Source organism: Grammomys surdaster, unplaced genomic scaffold (genome assembly GCF_004785775.1).
Source record: "Grammomys surdaster isolate TR1022 unplaced genomic scaffold, NIH_TR_1.0 225, whole genome shotgun sequence".
NCBI classification, from domain to species: domain Eukaryota; kingdom Metazoa; phylum Chordata; class Mammalia; order Rodentia; family Muridae; genus Grammomys; species Grammomys surdaster.
This window is the reverse complement of record NW_021604670.1, coordinates 4,136,368-4,157,757: the sequence shown is the minus strand read 5'-3', so window position 1 is coordinate 4,157,757 and position 21,390 is coordinate 4,136,368. Positions and strand designations below refer to the sequence as shown.

Here is a 21,390-nt window from a genome sequence, read left to right as displayed (position 1 = left end):
AAACAAAACAAAACAAAACAAAACAAAACAAAACAAAACAAAACAAAACAAAAAAGAGCTTCGGCTATTCTTCCAGAGGCCCTGGGTTTAATTCACAGCATCCATATGGCAGCTCACAATAGTCTATAACTCCAGTTCCAGACCTACCCTTACCTGACCTCTATGGGCACTGCATACATGTGGTTCAGAGACATATAGACAAAATCCACATACGCATAAAATAAATTAAACAGAACTTAGTATATTAAAAAAAAATATGGGGTCCAAGAAACAAGGCTGAGCAAGACCCAGTGGTACAGAACCAGAATCCTAGCTATTTCAGGGACTGCAACTCTATTCAGACTCTAAATATAAGGTTAGCCTGGGAAAAGTAAGTTTACAACCAGCCTAGACAACTGGATGAAACTTTATTTCAAAAGATAAAAGTTAAGAGCCAAGGGCTTAGGATGTGGTTCAAAGGTGGAGCCCTTGTCTACTTGTCTAGCATGAGGAAAACCATAGGTCCAATCCTCCGTACGTACCAAAAGTAGAATTAATGGTAAAACTTTCAATATAGGTGAAAGGCTTGCCTAACATGTAAAGAATGTCCTACAAATTCAAATCAATTTAGTTCATCATTAAAAACAGTCTAGATATCCAAGGCAGCTAAAGCCTGCTTCCCCCAGATACTCCTTCCTCACCTGCTCCCCAATTCCCACCTTGTTTACTCGGGCCACAAATAGCACTTCTTTTCCTTCTCTAAAAATTCCAGGAAGAGTGAAGGTTGGTGTGTATAGTTTCAGTGGCTTCTTTCTGCACTCCTAAGGAAAACAAGCCTGGAGTTGATGAAATAAGTCCAACTAGAAAACTGTCATATCCGTGTTACATCAATTACAAATAGCATAAACTAAAGGAATCCAAAGTTCTGATTTCCTTCCAAAAACAACCAGGTAATACTTAAAACAACACAAAATAAGACAAGACAAAACAAAACAGATTTTAACTTCCCTGAGAAACTAAAAGCATTTCAGGTAACTATAACACTACAATAAGCAGACCAGAAAACTACTTTAAGATACCATGTTATACACTCAGTGTACTGTTTACTTCTACTCTCTATGGATAAAGGAAGTCAGATGGGGATTTGTTTTCTTGTTCTCCTTTCTTGCTTGTCATTTCTGACTGCTCAGAAATGCTCTTACAAACATACATAAGAATCCTTTAAGATTTACAGAGTGAACAAACATCACTTTAGTCATTTTAAGGCGAATGTATGAACAGGACTGTAGGTGAGCAGTGAAGAATGTCCTTAATATGTATGAGCCCTGGATTCAATATCCAATGCACACATGCACCCTTAAGAGAAAGAAAAAAGTGTGTCTTACAAGATTTCTGCAAATAATACTGTCTGAGTCTCTCCATTGCAAGAATGGATTTAAAGACAATTACAAACAGTAACTCCTTTTAACATTAAATGAATGCTGGGTAGGACACAGTATTTTACTTTTATTATTATTGAAAACAGATTTTCCCCATACAATATATTCCATTTACGGTTTTCTCTCCCTAGATCTTCCCCACCCACATACCCTCCCCCTCTGCTTTCCCACCCACCCAAAGCTACACCCTTTTTCTCACATTAGCATACAAACATGCATATAATAAGATTTAAATTTTTTAAAAAAAACTAGAATAGTACAAAATAAAATGTGGGGGAGGGGAGTAAGCCACAGTACAAAAACACAGACGCTGAAACACAAACTTTCACAAACATAGAAAACCCATAAAAACAAAATCATAAACCTTAATATATAAGCAAAAGATATACAAGGCGGGGGGGGGGGGGGGGAAGAAAAGCCCAAACAAAGCATGATGAGACAGAAACCTCCAAAAATACCACTGAGTTCCTTGTGTGTTGGCCATTTACTGCTGGATATGGGCCTGCCCTTTTGTATAGTCAGTGATACTCCATTTGAAGAAAACTAATTTTCCCTTTGTGAGACATTATCAACTAGAGATAGCTTCTGTGTTAGGGCTGGGGGCTTCACAGCTATTTCTCCTGGGAACTCTTGAAAGACGAGGCAAAAACATGGCCCCTGGATGGAAGACATCAAGGAAACCAGGCCGTCTAGATACTCAGACACTAAGGCAGCATGCACAGGGACACAAGGTTTTAAAGAAATAAAGTGGTTTGCCAACAAGGTCTGGCAAAGAGAGGGATTGTGAAAAGTTTTTTCATAAATTAACAATTCCATCAATGGCAAAATCAAACTGGGTTATTTGATGAAGTCTTTTAAGCTAAGCAAAAATATCAACAGACATACTTACATTGTTACTGCCTGGATCAACACCCTGAACAAGCAATTATTAAGAAGCACTATTTTGAGCTACTTTTGATGACAGATGCTTTTGATCCCAGCACTATAGAAGCAGAAGGACACCAATTTCTTGTAATGGGGAGAGGGGGGCAAGCCTAGTCTACATTGGGAGTTCTAGGCCAGCCATGGATACATGTGAGACCCTGTTTCAAAAGAAAGAAAAAAAAGTATTTATTTTACTTCAAAATGAGCCCCAGACAGTCTCTTTTCAAAGCCTTAAGTGAAGGGAAGAAAGGGTACAGGAACACAAACCTGACTGCGAGGCTTGGCACTCACTGTATAGTTCATTACAAGAGCAACAGCTGCCTGATTGTGTTGTCTTTAAAGGAAAGATGAAAACTATATCCCAGCTGTTAAAGATTTCAAGGTCTACAGTGGATACAAACCAGGTGTTATAGACTAGACCTGAGCCTCAAAGTTTACCAGTTTACCAAGAAAAATAAAAATTACAGGATTCCATCACACCTGATAACCTAGTACCTTAAAAATTTACAACTAAAAGCCTGCCTTTGTGCACAGCCAGAAAACAGGCGCTATCAGGGAAGAAAAAAATTCATCAAATGAATGACCTTCACTGAACATCACTTACCAGGTTAGGAGTTCCACAGGCTCTTTTCATTCACAGCACAAATCAAAACTGTAAATAATAAATTACAGACCTTTTCCATACATGCCCTTTGCAATAAATCCTGAGTTCTGTCATAGATCCGACCTCCTCAGTACTTAAGACCAGAAAGAGCACACAGTACAAGTACAGGTGCTTACTACACAGATTAACTTTGCACAGGGAACAAACAAAAGTCCTGCATGTATAGAGTAGCAATGAAATCATTTTTAAACTACTACAAAGCAAAACAAAATTGGATCAACAATCAAAAGAACTGATGATTAGTCAGAAAGAAAAAAAAATCTTAGAAGTCATAAAGCCACTTTAAAACTATAAAGTTTAAAACACACAAAAATAGAGCCGTAAAAGGAATGTTTACACTGATTTTATATGAAAACAGGGTGCATAAGCAAACTCATGTATGAAAAGACAACTTGTGACCATCTCTCCTGTCATGAGGGCCCTTGCAATCAAATTCAGGCCCAAAAACCTGATGGCAAATGCCTTTACCAGCTGAGCCATCTTGCCTCTTCAAGAGAAAAGTGGGTTGTGTTTTAAGTTCTGTCTAGAGTTCGAAGTTGTAAAAGCTACCAGTAAAAGCTTTAGTTGCCCAAAAAGCACAGTGGCTGTTTTCAAATGTTCACAAGCTATATAATAAAGCTCCAATCTGCCTTGTTTCTTTAAACCAATAGCAAATACTAAGTATGGGGAACACACGGAATGGCTGACTGCTGAGGACTGAATGAGAGGCTTGTTTCTTCCAGAAGTGTACCAAAGAGTGAACCCTTGGATATGAGAGTGTGGGAGACTCTTAGGTGATTTGTTTCTCTCCTTCCTGTTTGCTCCACGGTCCTCTTTCAAAGTGACAGAAAGATGGAAAATATATCAACCAAAACAAAACTAACTAAAATTCCTTAAGGAAGAGGAAGGCCAGATGTAGTGGCACACACCTCTAACACCAGCAGGCCAGATGCAAAGGCAGGAGGCTCTCTGTGAGTTCAAGGCTAGCCTGATCTATAAGTGAAATTCAGGACAGCCAAGGGTCACAATGAGAGACCACTCGCAAAAACAAAAAGCAACAAAAAATTATAAAAAGAAAAATATTTTTCTCAAAATCTGTCATAGTATATGCTAATTAAAAATTACATTCAGAGAACTGAAGAAGTAACACTGCCATGCCCTATAAAATAGAAAGATGTAAAACCCTTCCCAGCTTTAAATTCTCAACAACTGTTTTAACTTGTGCTTCATCAGGTACTGCTCTAGGTTACAGCTGAGCAGTGTGGAGTATCCTGAGCAGGACCCCACCTGCTGGCTCTGCTCCACTCTGCCATCCCACACAGCCTATTGGGGGAAGTTCATGCCAGAGGCACCCTGTTGAATCTGATGACTTATTTACTTCAGTTTATACTAGTCTCACTCAGCACACATGGAGAACGTGCATACTGTATAAGTAAAACAATCCACACTGAGGTGGAAATCAAAAGGCATGTCAGCATGTAGCTACTGCTTCTTGGTTCTAAACATGAACTTAATGCTTCCCAGCTTTGGGGGATAGGGAGGATAAAAATCACATTTATGGACATTTTTAAGATTCGAGTATGATGTAAAGCTACAGCTTAATTACAGTGAAAGTAATATTTTTCCTACAATTCTCCTAGAGTGAATCAAATTCTGATAAAATGCAACTGAAACATTCTTGATATAATTCCCCAAAACTAAATCATCTGTCTCTGTATTATCTGCATTCTTAACCAGGAGTTTACACAAATTTGGCAAAGGTAGCCTGAACCTACACTGTACACAGACCAAGGTGTGAAAACAGATTATGTTGAATCTGCATTCCTTCCCATTCACTGGCACCAACTCTCTACGAGGAAGCTGAAGAAAGGCAGAGCTGACCTTGATCCTTCCTGGAGGGGAGAGAATCAAGGAGTCTCCTACCCTAGGGCTGTCCATCTTGGTTCACGTTTGGACATCCTGTGTCTTACTGAACATACAAACTGATTTTTTTTTCTTTCTTGAAATAAAACAAGTGATATTTCTAAAAGCCCACCAGATTTAGAAAACATTTGTTTCACAAAAGTAGCAAGCTTTAAAAGATCAGGTCTCGAAAAATCTGTACTACAAAGAACAGGGGTTATCAAATGTCACTCTCATTGAGAATACAACGTATAGTATTTCAATCTTCTTTCTTGATCTTAACAGCATCCAAAAATAAGTCTGCAGATGATGTCTTCATTCCCTCACTTATAGAAAACAACCCATATCCTTATTTCATACAGTTCCAAAAAGTAATTCTGCAAGTCAAGATTGCCAGCTGGCACCAGGACGAGAGCAGGCTGCTAAAGGAATCCTTTCCAGCAGTCACCTAGTCTCAGACCTAACATAATCCTGGGTAGAATCCCGGCCCTAAGGAACAAGTTGTGGTCATTCTCCTTTGAAGTGCTGCAGATTGCAGAAAACATAAGCTGGTACAGCTGGCCCCACCACTGAAGAACCCAGCAATTAGGATGAAGATAAGGCACAACTGCTGCTGGGTGACCCACTTTATCACAAATGCTCACAACAGAAGTAAATATTCTCCAGACTTTAAAGCTGCCAGTGGATGGACCTGGCCTCAGGCATCAGAGCCAGCAGGACTGCCAGAGGGAGAGAGAACTTCACTGGGGCAAGCAGGAAAAAAGGCATAGAATTTGGGAATCAGTCAGAACCTTCCTTCACTGCTCCTGCTCGCTGCTTTCTTGGAGCCTCACTCTTCTCACAGATGATTCCCAAGAGAGCAAATGACAAGGCTCCTCCAACCATGTCTTCACTGCATAAAAGCAAACAATCCATTTATCTTTTGACTCAAAAAAAGAAAGAAAAAGAAAAAAATCACTTTCAATGGCTTACTATCTTTTAATTGTTGCTTGCAGAATGTTATCCTTTTTTGTTGTTGCTTTTGTTGTTTTTCTTGTTATTGTACCAGTGATTGACATACTAACCATGTGTTCTGCTGCCAGGTGCTCTATCTTCCTGGGAATACATCAAGTCAGCAAGCATACACAGCGAGTTATCTGCTACCCATCTCTCAACACACTGACAACTTGATGTGGTCTTCTCTGAACTCTAAGAGGTGAGCAGCAAAGACAAAAACCAAACCAGGTATCTCTGCTGTTTTCAGACCCTAAACACTGTGTTGTTTTTGAAGTTTAAAGTCCCCCTACTGTCCACAGAACAGTCTTAGAAGTCAACCAAACTCAGATGACTGTGAAAACAGCCTGAGGAAATAAACCTTTCCAACACATCAAGGTGATCGACATACAGGCTGTTAAATCACTTTTCAGAATGAAATATGCATATATAAATGCTGCTACTATGAAAAGGGTATTGGTAGACTGGACGACAAGAAATGACAGGAGAAGACTTGAAGCAGCTGCCCAGGAGATGGGGCATGAGAAGTCACAAGGAAATGCAAATCCCTCCCCCATAAAACAAATGAACAGTTGACCTATTGTCTCTTGACCTTGAAACTAAAGCCCTTAAAAAAAAAAAACCAAAGAAACATAAACTTTATGAAAGTTTTGGGAAAACTGTGGGCCAGTGAGATGACTCAACAATCAGAGGTAGGAACGATGCAAGCATGGTGACTACAATTCCAGCTAGAAACCCATGTAAAACTGGAGGAGACAGATACACAAAGATGTCCTCTAATTTCCATAGATGCTGTGTTATGTACATATACACAGATACACACACACACACACAATAATTTTTGTGAGGAGAGAAGAGAGCTAGTTTTATTTTACAGGAGAAGGAAAAGTAAAGGAAGGGAAGGAGGGGAGGGGAGGAAACTTATTTACCAAAGAAAGTTGCTGGTATATACATAATGCTACTGCGACTAAAACTGGAGAAAAGTTGAGCTATGGACTCATTCTGAGCCAACAGCAGAATTGGACATTCTCAGCATCTCTCTGCAGCCACAACTTAAAACTTGGCAGGTTTTACATAAATATTTTTCACCTATGACTGGGTACTTGGCAAATCAGGGAACAGTCACATATACCACAAAAGAGAATCAAAAGAACAAAAAAACATAGAAAAGGAGGAAGAAGGAGGCACAAAAACAGTAAATAAATACATCACCAACTGACTGGAAAAAGCCACACTTTTGTCCCCAAAGAAGTGTACAAGAATCTCACCTGCTTACTGATGCCCAGAACACAAAGATAAATCCCTTTTCCCAATTTCTCAATTAGTTTTTAAACTCTTGGGGCCTTAGGTGATGCTTATGTGATTAATATAACCTAACATTTTCTGTCTATTCACCTAAACAGACAGTTAAGGAATGCTGTATGTGTTTCTGCAAAACTCAAGTATCTAAGGACTTCATCATGTGATGGTGCAAAGTATTACACAACCTTCCTGGCTTCTGCCAGTATAAAAACAAAAGCACAGGCTTCATATACACCACTCACATGGATCTAAGTACTTACTGGGGTGAGACTCACTCCCAACCTTCTTTAGAGAGGGAAACCACCCTCTGTGCTTTTTGTTTTTGTTTAGGGGAGGTTATTAAACCTATTCTCAACTCTTCACCAGCACCTAATGGCCAAGACACCCTGCAGGCATCTCAACTATACACTACAGAAAAGATCAAACACAAACATTTTCATCTCCAGAATCAGGTCATCAAAGAACATAGCTAATTAAGACTTAAGCTCAAAGTGTATATGTACTAATTGAAAAATAAATAGCGTTAATGCAAAAGTCATTTTAAAAATAAAGATATACTTTTGTTCATACTCAAAATAACATCAAAAAATTAGCTGGGCCATGTAGGCTGTGCCAATTTTTAAAACTGCCAGCATTAAGCTCCTATTATTCCAAAGAGTTTTTCTAAGATGTTCAACACAGGGACACATTCTGATTCATCGTTATAACTGGCCTAGCTCAAGTGGCTGCCAGGAGAGCAGGGCTTTGTGGGCATTGTTCATCCTCCGGAGATGCATTAATGCTGGCTTGATAGAATAGGTCTTCATATCTGTTTGCCAGGTTGAACAAAAAGTTAACTAGAAATCTAAGTGCTTAAAGTCACCGAAGGGAAGGCTCTACACTGACATTTTCCACCTACTTAGCATTCATCTGCATTCATCTCACTAGACATTAACACACACCAAAGTCGCTCTCTGCTATTCAAATCGTGCTATTATGCTCAGGAGTGGATTAATAATATCCACCTTCCTTATTGTAAAATAAAATTACAGCATTGGTCCAAACATGACATGTGGTGCCTCTTCCTATTTCTGCTGGCGCATCAGCTTGCTCTATTGCACACATGGGAGAGAGCTCACTAAAGGTGCCCTGCTGTTTCTAAAGAGGGGGAGACAGGGTTGAAGGCAGAAAAGAATAAGGGGAGGAAGGGAGAGGAACACATATAACCCGCACACCTGGTAGCCTGTCCAATCAGCTCTTTTTGAAGCCATCTGAGAGGAGAATGTCTTTTCTAAGCTGACACCATCAGCAATGAGACTAGCAGGAGGCCAGGAGTCTCTTTTAAACTGCTTGTAACATCCTATTAGTTTTCCCAACACCAGGTATCTTCTGCTGAACCCAAAATATCTTTAAAAATAGAGAGAGGCAAGCATCAGGCAAGAGGGTTCTAAGTTCTAAAAGCCCTCGAGGAAAGAAAGAAACAGTGAGAAAGAGACCGTTATCTTCTAAAAGAAAAACTACTTTTCAACCAAAGGTTATCAGAAAAGACTAAAACAGCATCTCTCTAAATGATGTAAAAGAGGCAAGATCTAAATTTTTAATGAATCTAACATAATTCAAAGATTATTTTCAAATATACACAAAAGAATAATTCAAAATAATACAAAATCTTTATATGAGTCAACTTTCTAATCTCTGTGGCTCTGGGAGCTATAGTGTCTGTCACAATCACAAACATCTACAAAGAACAGGTAGTGTTCCCAAACTCAACAAAATCATGCTTAAATCTTCAGGGCAGAGTGGACAGCGGTGTGCTCTGTTGCTGGGTCCCTTCAATTTTCCATGAGGCAATAAATATGGTTATGGGTCTTTATATGAAATTTCCAAACTCAAACATTAACGAAGACGATGACTAAGAACTTTTAAATATACAGAGTTCTTGTGGGCTAGGGGTGCAGTTCAGCAGGCAGAGTGTCTGTCCAGCACACACATCCCCTGAAGCTGGATCCCCAGCACCATAGAAACTACAATTCCAGCATTCTGGAAGTGAAGATATGAGGAACAGATGTTCAAGGTCATCCTTGGCTACCCAGAAAATCTGAAAGCAGCCTGGGATACATGAGACCTTATTTTTTAAAAAAAAAAAAAAAATGGGTCGGTGGTGTCACATGCCTTTTATCGGAGCACTCAGGAGGCAGGGCAGGTTATTCTCTGAGATCAAGGCCAGCTGGGCTATAGAGCAAGAGTTCCAGGACAGCCAGATCGACACATAGAAACCCTGTCTCAAAAAACAAAAAATACAAAAAATATGGTTCAGGCAATATTACATAGCCGTAGGTCATCACTGCCTGTGAGCCATGTGTGGGGCAAGCATCTGTACATATCCCTTTCTCTTTCTCACAGCAAAGATTCATGTCGTCACAGGAGACATTCGGGGAGTGAAATGTAAGAACACCCATTAGAGAGGATGAAACGGTACCGGAAGAAGAGGACAATAAGGGATCAAACAATTAGTGTCACCTAACCCTGGCTGAGATTAAGAATCTCAGAGGAAAACTAGAGCAAGGCTCAGAATTATAAATAAGGGACAAGTGCTAATGCACAGGGGTCAAAGGGCACAGAAAAGGTGTGGCTAGTTCACCTTCACTGACTACGATGGAAGGGATGGTAGGAAGTCCAAAAGTCCTGATGATGGGGGATGTATAGACAGACAACAAGTCATTCACAGATGTAGACCTAAATGAACACCCAGATTCTACGCCAAAAAAAAAAAAAAAAAAAAAAGGCAACCCGTAGTAAACAGCACCTGGGGGAGAGCAGGGCTGAATAAACTTACACAGACATACCTCGTGTGGATGATCAAATACCCCGATTATATAGACTGTGTATATTACACAGCTCGGAATGCTCCGTCCTGGCTGCCCTGGACCCTCCCACACCATGTCACCAGAGGCCACCACAGTAAAGCAGCCAGTGAAACAGAAATGTCACACGTTCTATTTTGAAAAAAACAGTTCGAAGGAAACAAGACAAAGTATGATCAGTTACAGGAATATTTTCCCTACCTTATCCAATTTTCAAATATACTGTGACTTATTTGCTTTGAGAAATATTTCTTTTAATTCTAATAGACCAAATGATGTCCGAAGGACAAAACGCCTCAAGCATCTGTAAAAAAGTAGGCTAGTGGGCACTGTCAGTAACTTATTTGGCAGGGCATCCATCCATGGCTTGTCATTTGGGTGGGGAAAGAGAAACATGCCTAATGTAGCCCCAAAACTTCACTTTGTGATGTAGGAACTAGATCCTACCCCCTCTCCACTAAGAAAGCAAGCCAAATTCAAACCAAGAAAATATCCACTGGTCATTTTCATGTAAATGCTCAATCGATTTCTCACTGAAAGATGGGAAATTCTTGGGGAAGAGAACATTAGTGGTGTAGTGTATTAAATGGCTATAGATGTAGCGAGTGTTACAAGCAATAACTTGGGGTTGAACATACATGAAACCAGGTTCAACCCCATGAACCAAAAACAAGAGACTTACAGAGGATTCACAAACAACACAATGAATGCCAAAAGTATGGAAAACTAATTTAGAGTGATTGCCTACTGACACTTTTACAATTCACAGAGCAGTTCACTATCAATATGCTCACCTTGCTCCTTGAGATGAAGACAGTGAGGTTGGATGGGGGAGAAGTTGTTTAAAGATCCAAGACAAGCAACTACACTTAAATTAGCCTAGTATTTTCCACCTAGCTCTGCTAAATAAAGAATTTGAACCTAAGTGACAATAGCCGACTGAGACAAAGCAACTCAGCAGAAAGCTGGCCATGATGGAGGCCTTACATGTGTGATATGTATAGACAAAACCAGGATGGGCCCTAAAACAAAGGAGGAGGAAAACAGCCAAGCTCAGGGTCACTGTTCAAAGAAAGCTACAGGCCCATGGAGATACCTCAACTAGAGACAGGCTCTGGTCAGAGTACTGCAATTCCAGTGTCTAAATTTTAAATAAACCCTCTTCCAAATTTTAATAATCGGATTTCAACATCTTCGCTCGGGAGGTCAAGAAGGTAAAAAATGCTATGGTATCTGTGTATGGATTTCTCTAGTAAGATGGGTATAAAAGCTTTGATCAAATGCTCCCAGATGTTCAGATCCTAAATATTACACACTGCTATTTTATACACTCCACAAAAAGGAGATACAAAAAAAGAAAACATTACAAAGCAGCTGGCACCCTTTGCTCTAAGTAAAATCAGTCAATAACGTATCTAAGGAAAATTTAAAGTAACTCTGACCATGGCCCAAAGAAAGTGAAATAAAATGGAATAAAATAGCACTCTGAATAAACAGAGTTTATTACCCTCCTAGTGTTTACAAAATAGATTGGTGATATTCCACTAATACAGTCTTAAAAGTTGTTAAAATAATGAAATTCTCACAGCAACAGAACTGTGGAGGAAAAAACAAACAGTTAATACAAATATAAATTTCCTCTTTTTAATAACAAGACTTTCTTCTCCACTAATAAAAATGGTATTTTTTAAAATGTAAAAAAACTCAGTGGTGCACGCCTTCAATCCCAGCAGAGTCAGGTGGATCTCTATGAGTTTGAGGCCATCATGATCCACAGAGCAAGCTCCAAGACAGCCAGGGCTACAGAAAAAAAAGCCCCCCCCCCCCAAAAAAAAAAAAACAAAACACAACACAAAAAAAACCAAAAACAAAAAAAACCACTAATCTTTTTTAACTTCCTTTCTCCAACTTTATAAATTAATTTTTGAGACAAACTCGTTAAGTTAGAGAGAAAAGTCATATGCTAATCTACCACTATTACATTGGACTAGGAAAAAATAAGATTCCTACACTTACAAACTCAAATTGGACATGGCACTGAAACAAAGCCTTCAGTGTTTTATAAACAAACAAAAAATTATTTACCCTTTAAACACAAATATCTTTACTGAGAAAAAGTCCTTTTTTTAAACTAAGAAATTTTTAAGTGAGAAACAGGAGCTGTTTGTCATTAAATTGGCTATTAACCTCCAGTCAGAAAGAGATACTATAAAATTAACAATATAGATGTATAATAGGAAACTTCACATTTAAAAAAAAAAAGACTAAATACCACAGTTAATGTGTTGTTAAAGAGATTATAAACTGATTTTGTTTTAATACCATGACACTTACGCATATGACCTTCTTTACTGTTTCCCATGTCACATTGCTTCCCAAAACCCTTATCCTTTAGATATGAAGATATCTTAACAGGAAACGTGTCATTGCACAAACTATTCAGCAACAGTCAAAAAGGAAACAGAGTTAAGAGCGCCAGTAAAAATGACGCATTCCCAACCTCCCGAATAGTTTCAGAAAATAGCACCCTGTCAAAGCAGATTATTTGTATAAACACCAATGTCCAGAAATACAGGATCAGTATCTTGGGTAGATTGAGAATACATCTAAGATAGTGTTGCCACACAAGAATTGCCTTTGGTTTTACCTTATAGGCTCAAAGATACACATTTCTGTTGAAATGAGAAATTTTCTTAGTGACCTTACTACAGTGACAGTTATGAAGTACATGACCAAGCTAAATATCAAGTTAATTTCTTACTAAAATTTTTCCTAAACACTAGTCAAGACTTAGGATTTTATAATATATAATTCGTGCTGATTGTGAAAGTTGTTACTTAAGCTTACATTAAAACCATACTTTTTTGTGCAAAATCCTTAAAGCATTGTTTTTCAAGCTTACATATCTTCTCTTTCCTGCGTCAATGTATATTGCTTAAAATCTAAAAATAATAAACAACTAGCCATAAGCCAGTTCTCATCTTGAAGAAAGTAAATGCACAATTGTTCTTCCAAAATTAGAATATACAATACCAGATGTGTCATTAAACTACGACATGTGTATTCTATGAGTATCATCAGTAAATGGAAGTGGCCCGAACAAGCAAATATTCTATGTATTTTGTGTCTTCCAGAGCAGGGTGTGGCCCCCAATAAGTCCATGAAGCCTGCAATTAGTTATCAACAAAATGACCAAATAACGTACCTAACCAGGATAACCTAATCTGTAGGTTTCAACACAAAATATAAACAGAGTACCTCTGTTCAAAATTTCTTAATTTCAAAATACATGAGGCAAATAGGGAGAGTCATGAAACTGTTCAGATCCCAGAGTGCAGGAAGCAGCCCTGACTCTAAGAAAGCACCATGTTAAATTATAAACGAAACCATCAGAAATGGGCAATGCGCTCTGTCCAGCGAAGATCCAAGGCAACAGGAAGAACTGAGGTGGAGCAGTATCATGGGCCCAAGGTAACCCTGCCTATACAGAGGCACCCCACCTCACTTAAAGGTGAAGAGCTCTCCAGCATCCCTCACTCCCTCCTCCACTCCATATAAATATCATGGGAGATTAAGGTGCTAATGAAAATGTGACAATGTGGTAGACTTAAGACTTCAAATGAGAGCAAAGGAACTGACCCTACCAGTCAGATAAACAATTAAAGATGACCAGTGTACTTCGAAGTATACTGTCCTTTACAGAGGCAAGGAAAACAAAAAAGCCTAAGGGACAATCGCCACTGTGCTGCTGGTGCCCTTATACCATATTAATAATGCCATAAAAATATCACTGACTTTAAAATTTTTTTTTCGAGACAAGAGAAACACTTGATTATAACTTAGCAGTCAGAGTATTCTGGACGGCTCTGCTGTGTCCTTTAAGAAAACTTGGGGCTTGCTTCTAGAAGAGAAAACGGGAAAGAAAAAAAATTATTGTGTTAAAAAGAAAAGAACCAAGAGCTGAGGATAGTTTGTAGGGTTCAGCCAAAACCACCTGTCCATATAAAGCACGGAGACCTTAGCAAGGAATAGGGAGGAGGAATTGTGAGTTTGTAGGGTTCAGCCAAAACCACCTGTCCATATAAAGCACGGAGACCTTAGCAAGGAATAGGGAGGAGGAATTGTGGCTTCCGGGCCGGAAGCTTTAACCTACTATGCATGGAGTCTTAATTAAAATCACAAAAACAAAGGCTGAACTTTGTTTCTTTCCCGAAGAAAACCTATAAACAACTAACCAGAACTCAAAACCAATTCAGACTTCCAATGACTAGCAAATCTCACTAAGTCAAACAGGTTCCACAATGACCAGGTAAACAGGTGGGCTGGGTGATACTGACCAGGACCCAGAACTGGAATACTGTCAGCAGTTGGAACAGTGTGGTGTGGCTTAATCCCCAACACCATGTACTACACGGCGGAGGAAACACGTATAGACCTGGATTCGAACTAAAGACTTAAAACACCTAGGAATCACTCTTTTAAGGGAAAAACAAACAAATAAAAATCCCTCATGCCTTGTGACAACACAGGTAACAAGGAGCCCGTTTTAATCGTAGGAACACAAAAAAAGGGTTGAGGGAGATGGTGAGAATCTGTTTCTTTATGGACTTGTCGACCTCCCTCATAGCTGGAAAATAAAGACAAGAATTCTCGGAGCCATCCAGAAACCTGTCTCCATTTGCATACCCAGAATGTCAGATGAGAAAGAAGATAGATCCTGGAGAGCTTTTAATCCTGCACACCAAAATGGAGACTTCAGATCAGCGTCCACCAAAAGATCATCACCTAGCACAAAATATGAAACTTGAGAAATCTGGACAAAAGGTTCTAGAAAAGGCTGCCTTCTAACGCAACTAAGTAGTATTTCAAAAAGGTTTCATTTAGGGGAATGGGGAAAATATCCGACTGGCACTCAAGTCAGTGGACGTTTTGCGTTAAGTTTTGACACTGGGCTACGTTTTTTGTGAAAACAGAATTATTAAGGTTAAGGATAAGATGGAAAGAAAAACTGTTTTATAAAGCTCTTTTGTCCTTTCAGAAGGTATTATATCTAGGCATTGCTTAGCTTCGCTCTTTGGGGAAAGGAATGAAAAGAAAGCACATAACTGGTAGAAAATCTACCAGTTATTTTTCCCACAATCTACCAGATTGTTTTCCCACAATCTCAGAAAACATAAAGAGAAGATAGATGATGGAAGTTTTCATCATAAAGATGGCATATGCACACAATTTTAAATGACGGTCTGGACAGGTAAAACTTCAGGCTCAGCTCACACCTAGAGGTACTGTGTTTGCGCTCAGGCCCTGTATAACTGGATAAGCTTTTCCATGGGATGACTGCTGGTCACTGTCACCTCTGCACCTGCTGGGTAAATCCTGTTAGGTTGGTCAGCCTGGCTCCTTCAGTCTCCCTAGTGTGCTCACCAGTCCTGCACCAAGGCCTCAGAGATTTTGGCCAAGTAAATGTATAGAGTGAATGGCAGCAGTACCACAGTGAGCTACCTACACCGGGCGAGCTAGCTGAACCCGAAGCCTGCGAAGCAGAGCATCCGCGCTTCGCGCCACTAGCGCGCAGGCAGACCCGGGATGCGACCGCCACCCGCTGCAACCTCGCGCGACTGCGCCTACCACGCAAAAGGGATCTCCACGGCTCCCGCCCCGAGCGCCCACGGCCTCACGCTACCCCGGCACACCGCGTGGCCTCTCCAAGTCTCCAGGCGCCGTCCCAGGTGGGCACCCGCCAGACACCACCGCCGCGCTCCCGCACGAAGAGCAGCTGCGTGTCCTCCCACAAGGCGGCCGAAGGCTCCACAGGAAGCCGGCGCTGGGGCGGGAAGCCCCCTCCCCCACGCCCCCTCCAATGCACTCACCTGCGTCTGGGCGCAGTTTCCCGGTGGCGCTACACGCCGCGGTGCAGAGTACGTCCACGCCCGTGCACGCGGCTGGCGCCACCGGCCCCGCTCCGCTCCCAGGCCCACTCGGTTCCCGCCGCCCCCCGCCGACCCGTGCCCACAGGAGGGGCGGTGCCGGGTGCCCGGTCCCCTGCAGGAACTTCGCGGGCGCTACCTCCACTGTCGCCAGTGGCGTTGTCGCCTGCCCGGCCAGCGCTCGGGTGGAGGCAAGCCGGACGCAACCTAGCGCTGCGGCGGACACCGAGTCCGGGGCCCCAGAGTCCGGGCTGTAGCCCACGGAGGAGCGGCCGTCCCCGCCCCCACCCACGCCCCCTACACTTGCCTGCTGCGGCTCGGCTGCAGCTCCCACGGCTCGCGCCGCCGGCCGACAGCACCGCTCAGAGGAGTCACGCTGGCGGCGGCGGGAAGGCGGACTGGAACACGACGGAACCCCGCCCTGCCGGCCGGCTGCTGCCTCAGTGACGCTGGGGCGCCGCGGTCCCGCGGTTTGTAGCAGGGCGGGGAGGCGGGGCTTGCCTGGCAGCGCGCCAGGAGGCGGGGCCCAGGAGAGCTCGCCACGCCGCCCGCCGGCCCGCGTGTGCCCAGCTCCGCCACCCTCAGGGGCACATGCTCCGGCCAGGCTCCTCCATTGGGCTTCCCGGGGCGGCCGGGGCAAGTTTGCAAGCACACTGAGGGATTGGGGCAGTGATCAGTGACCTGGGCGCAAGCCGGGGTCACTTTGGACATATATGCATGCGCCAAGTGTAGGTCTAGATATCCACACAGAATACCTGTTTTTCAAGAAAATTTAAAGGTTCTTTTTTCCCTCGCCCAAAGTCCAAAGGTGCTATCCCTCGACGGAAAACTAAAAGCTTAGCCCCGCTGCGCTTTTCCATCTCCCTAGACAGAATCTGAGGGCTAAATAAGCCCTGAGTACCTGTGCGAGGTGCTGTATCCTGCTTCAGATGTGAAGTAAGAAATCCTGCATTCGACCCTGCATGCACCTGCCGTGAACCACATCCTCCCAGCGTCCCCACTCCAGCCGGGCAAAGGCCCAGCTCCGAGGGGGCGTCCGAGTGCTGACCATCCCCAGCCCGCTCCCTCATTCAGCTCAATTCCCCTTTACCCGGAAAAACCTGCGCCGGCCCTGGACCCAGACCCAAGACCGGGAGACAGAGCCGCTCACGTTTTTTACACCTGCTTGGCGGCTTAATTACCAGAGCACCTGTCGTACTGGGATTTTTTTTTCCCTATTATTGAAAAGGTTTCGGTTTTAACCCTTCCCTCTAGAAGACTACATTTAAAAACATCACCTGTCATACCTACCTGAAATTGCAGGAGGCAGGAGGAAAGAACTGAACAGTGGGCGATCGAGTCGCCGCAAGAACGTGACGGAGGTTACAGCTTCAAGGACATGATGCGGGTTTGATGCAGCAAGGTTCGCTAAGGGCGCCCAGAGCTCCCCGCCCCCACGCGACGGGCGGGGAGGGAGGACTCCTCTATCCCAGGGATGAGGGGGGTGCAAATTTACCCTCTAGAGGGTAGTGAAATCAGGCATAGTAAATTAGGGAAAACAATTATGGTCAAAATGGAGACAGGCCATCCTCAATTTGGGAGACCCTGGTTGGGGACACCAGAAATAGCTAATTGATTCAACACCAGCATTTCTGTGTCACCCCAAATCAGACTTAGAATTGAATGACCTTAACTGACTTTGTGCGGGTTCCTGGGAAAACTGCTCAAAGCGCCTGTGCCTCTTTGACCTCCCTCTAAACAGTTATAACATTCCCGTCCCAGGTATGCATTATTGCTAAGAATACCAGTTTTGAAATGTTGGAAAGAAATGGGCCTACTGAATTTGTTAATCTAGACTTGAAACCCTTCCAATGCCCTTCACTCTACTTTCTGAAGATATCTGCTTGAAGTTAGACCTCTCTCAACAGATACTTTCCAAGTAGGCTAAACCACATCCCGGTCTACAATCTTCCTTCTACAGAACTACAAAACGGGTTAGCTTTATAAAAGGAATGTCCAAGCCCTTGGTTAAAAGATGGAAAGGAGGGGGGCCTTCAAGAGTCTGTTAAGACAGGTTCATGGAATGGCAGACATAACAGAGGGAAGCCGCTTTTTAATTAAACTCTTAAAAGGTGACTTTGAAACATTCAACATTTTTCTTTTCCACAGACTTGTTTGCTCAGTTTTGATAAATCTCTCAGATGTCCCATTTAAGAAGCCATTTTACAAGGATTATCAAACATCCTCAACCTTCCTTTCCCCACAAAACACAAGCTCCCTTTCCTGACCTTTAGGAAGTGATTATCATTTAGGAAGATAATTTGTTGGGTTACTATTGTCTATGTTACAACCCCTTTATTTTAAGCCTATCTTTTTAGGTTGCAATTAATAGTAGGCCCGGAAAATAAGACATATGCACGTCCTACTCCCACTGTCTTGGGAATCGCTCTAATAAACAGGGATGTGGAGAAAGGTTGCAGGCTTAGAGTCCTAGCCAAATGGAATGTGTGTACGTGAGTGGGGGAAGGGGCAGAAGCCGTTCATTTAAGGGAAGAAGTGCTCGGACATTCATCCGTGTCCATCAGTGTTAGCATAAACACTAAATGGCTGATTATTTCTCTCACTCTCACCACAATAAGACCAAACCTGGAGCTGTAGTTAGGACGGAGAGAAGATAACCAATCTCCAGGTCTGTCTTGGTAACAGATACTTGAAAATGGAAAATCGGGAACCTGTCCACCCTCCAATCTGCCACAGTTGTACAGCTTTCCTATTAATTCTTTATAGACGTGAAATAGGTGGGCACGTAGCAACGTGCTGGGCATAAATTAAGCAACAATGGCCACCAGAAGTCCTGTCTGCCACAGAGCTACAGGGTGGGCACTGCCACCTTGCCATCCCTACTTGCCCCCCCGACGCCCTAGGCAGAGTAGGGGGGGGGGGATGCTGGCAGAGCGCTAGCTTTTGGAATCAGCCTGTGGGTGGGGTAGGGAGCAGGGAGAGATGAACCAGCCCGACCAGCTTTGTAGCTTGCCCCCATACTTTGCGTCTCGAGCACCACTCGGCGCTCGCACGCACACATTCGCCCACACCCCCTCGTGCCAATAATTTAAACTTCTCCCAGGCAAAGCCAGCGCCTCGGTCCGCCACCACCTCCCCCGCCCTCACCGCCCGGCGAGCATCCTCCCCCTTTCCCACGTCTACCCGGATTCGCTCTTTCACAGTAGAAAGCCGGCTGTTTTCCCCTGCACCCGGAGAAATCACAAAAGTTAAAATGAAGCGTGTGCCTGTCTGCCCACGGTCTCGGCCCCAACCATCTTTCTCCCGGCATCAGTTTTAACAATAGCTACTCGAGGAAGGGGAGCTGCGAGGAGGGGCTGAGGGCTATACAGCCGACTCAGCTCCCTGGGTAGCTGCGATGCCTAGCGGCTGCCAGTGGATCCCCCTTTCCCGGAAGGCGGGCTCCGCTGCGTAGGACCAAGGACAGGGCTTGGAATCCACTGCCCAGCGCCCAGCACCGCGAGGCTCCCAAGCAGCCGCCACTTCACACACACAGCTCCAAGGATCTTATTTACGCTTTTCTGAACAAAGGGAATCTCATATCCGGTATAGGCTCAAAGATTTGGCCCCAAATTGGCAATCTTCTTTTAAATCTGAATTACGATCGTTGAAATCCGTGAATCAGAGTCCTCAATTCTGGCAATGATGAGTTTTGACAGCTTCTAACCACCCCAGCTCCAGCCCAGCCCCAGCCCTCAGGCTGTATGTACTTTTTCCAGGCAACTACAACTCGCTGCCTGGTGCAGCATCTAAATTCCATCTGGCAATCCCATCTCCCCAGCACATGCTATCTGGTTAATGCAATTAAGCTGAGGATTTTCCCCACTGGTCTAATCTGCAAGTAAGTCCAGGCTTCTGGTTTCCCAAGTCCTCCGATACCTTTGCGAAAGTAGAGGCATGCATTCCCTCCAACATTCAAGTTATCCCTCTCTTCCCACGAAATGAACTTCCAACCTCAACCCCGAAGCTCACTCCAACATCTAGCCTCCCATTGTAGCCTGCTGTATCCTGACCACATTTACCACTTAAGTTTCTATCACTGACATTTTCAAAAATTCAGTACGTTAAGCATGCGTCCACTGTCTTCCAGTCTGGCTCTAAAGATTAAAAAAAAAAAAAAAAAGCAAAGCAGGAGCTTTGAAATGAGGCAAACATGTGCAATTAACTTCACATTCTGTATTCCGCTCACTTACAGGTTTTCTGGGTTTGCCAGCGCATCGCTGCAACTAATGATTAAAGAAACCAAACCGAAACTTACCTTTCTCCCTTAAGGTTTTTGTGTATGTGTATTTTTAAAGTAACGGTGCAGTTCTCCCAATAAGGATGAGCAAGAAGCTGCTGGATAGTTCTCTTAAGACAGCACGAAACCTAAACTGTGCTCGGCTTAAAAGAAGCAAATAAAAAGAAATGCCTTCGACCCCAAAGTCCAATGCTAAAAGAAATGATGAAAAAAATATGAAAGGGGAGGGGAAACTTAAAAAAGAGAGTTTAAAAAGACGGAGAGACTACTCCTATTGCCGTTCAACTAAACAAAAAGGTGCAAGAAAAACAAACCAAGGAACAAAGAAAAGAGACGAAAGAACGTTTTTTCAAAAAGACGATGTCTTTCTCCGTGTTGCTTTTTAGTAGGTCGCTACAGGAGTAAGCTGCTGCATCTCTAAGTGAGAACAGAAATAAGGGGGGAGGACGTCTTAAAAGGGAGGTGGACTGGACCACAGATTTATAGCACCGTATCACCAACCCCTTCTCTGCCTCCGCACTGCCGTGTGTGCAGCTGCTCTGCCAGAGTCCTATCCCGGGCAGCACGCGCGGAAGTATACGCCGAGTTGAGCCACAACGCAACATGCTCATCGCCTCAGGTTTCTGATTGGACGAGATGCTTCTATTAAGGCCGCCCAGGCGAAGCTCTGCTAGGTGATTGGCTAGGGACTTATGTCACTCTTGAGAGCTCAATGGAGTCCCGTTTCAAGGTAAGTTGTGCCGGGAGGTACACACTTAACACTGGCGGCGAAGGGAAATGCAAGAAGCAAAAGGAGATGGGAGAGAGAGCAACGTGGGAGGGTGGAACTGTACTATGAGAGTTTGTGATATGGCACCATCTATTTTCCTCTTAAGTCTTTCTGCTTCCGAAAGATTCGTTTTATTTGCCCTCACGGCTGCATCTTTGGCATATTTCTTTGTAATAGTAAACTGTCCGGTATGTATGAGTCATCGAAAGCTCCTCTCTTTGATTTGAGAGGGATGAACGTACACCCATGACTTGTCCGCATGCCTTTTTCGGTTTGTGTTCCAGTAATCTTTACATCTGTATTAGATAGTAGGTAACTGTGTGTATCTGTGTGTATATTTCTCTATTTTAGTCTCTCTCTCTCTCTCTCTCTCTCTCTCTCTCTCTCTCT

The 21,390-nt window shown here is 42.9% G+C and overlaps 1 protein-coding gene across 7 annotated transcripts in view; it reads right to left on the bottom strand.

The window, feature by feature from the left end:
- Elavl2 (ELAV like RNA binding protein 2) overlaps window positions 1-21,390 on the bottom strand; it is a 152,377-nt gene that overhangs the window by 108,177 nt on the left and 22,810 nt on the right. For 3 of the 7 annotated variants that reach the window (XM_028773330.1, XM_028773332.1, XM_028773341.1), the window contains exon 1: window positions 20,250-20,809. The exons of 1 other annotated variant lie outside the window; for it this stretch is intronic. The gene's annotated coding sequence lies outside the window, so the exon portion shown is untranslated. Of the gene's footprint in view, window positions 1-16,259; window positions 16,424-20,249; window positions 20,810-21,390 lie in introns of those variants that run through there. 3 more of the 7 variants (XM_028773340.1, XM_028773342.1, XM_028773331.1) reach the window with 2 other exon arrangements.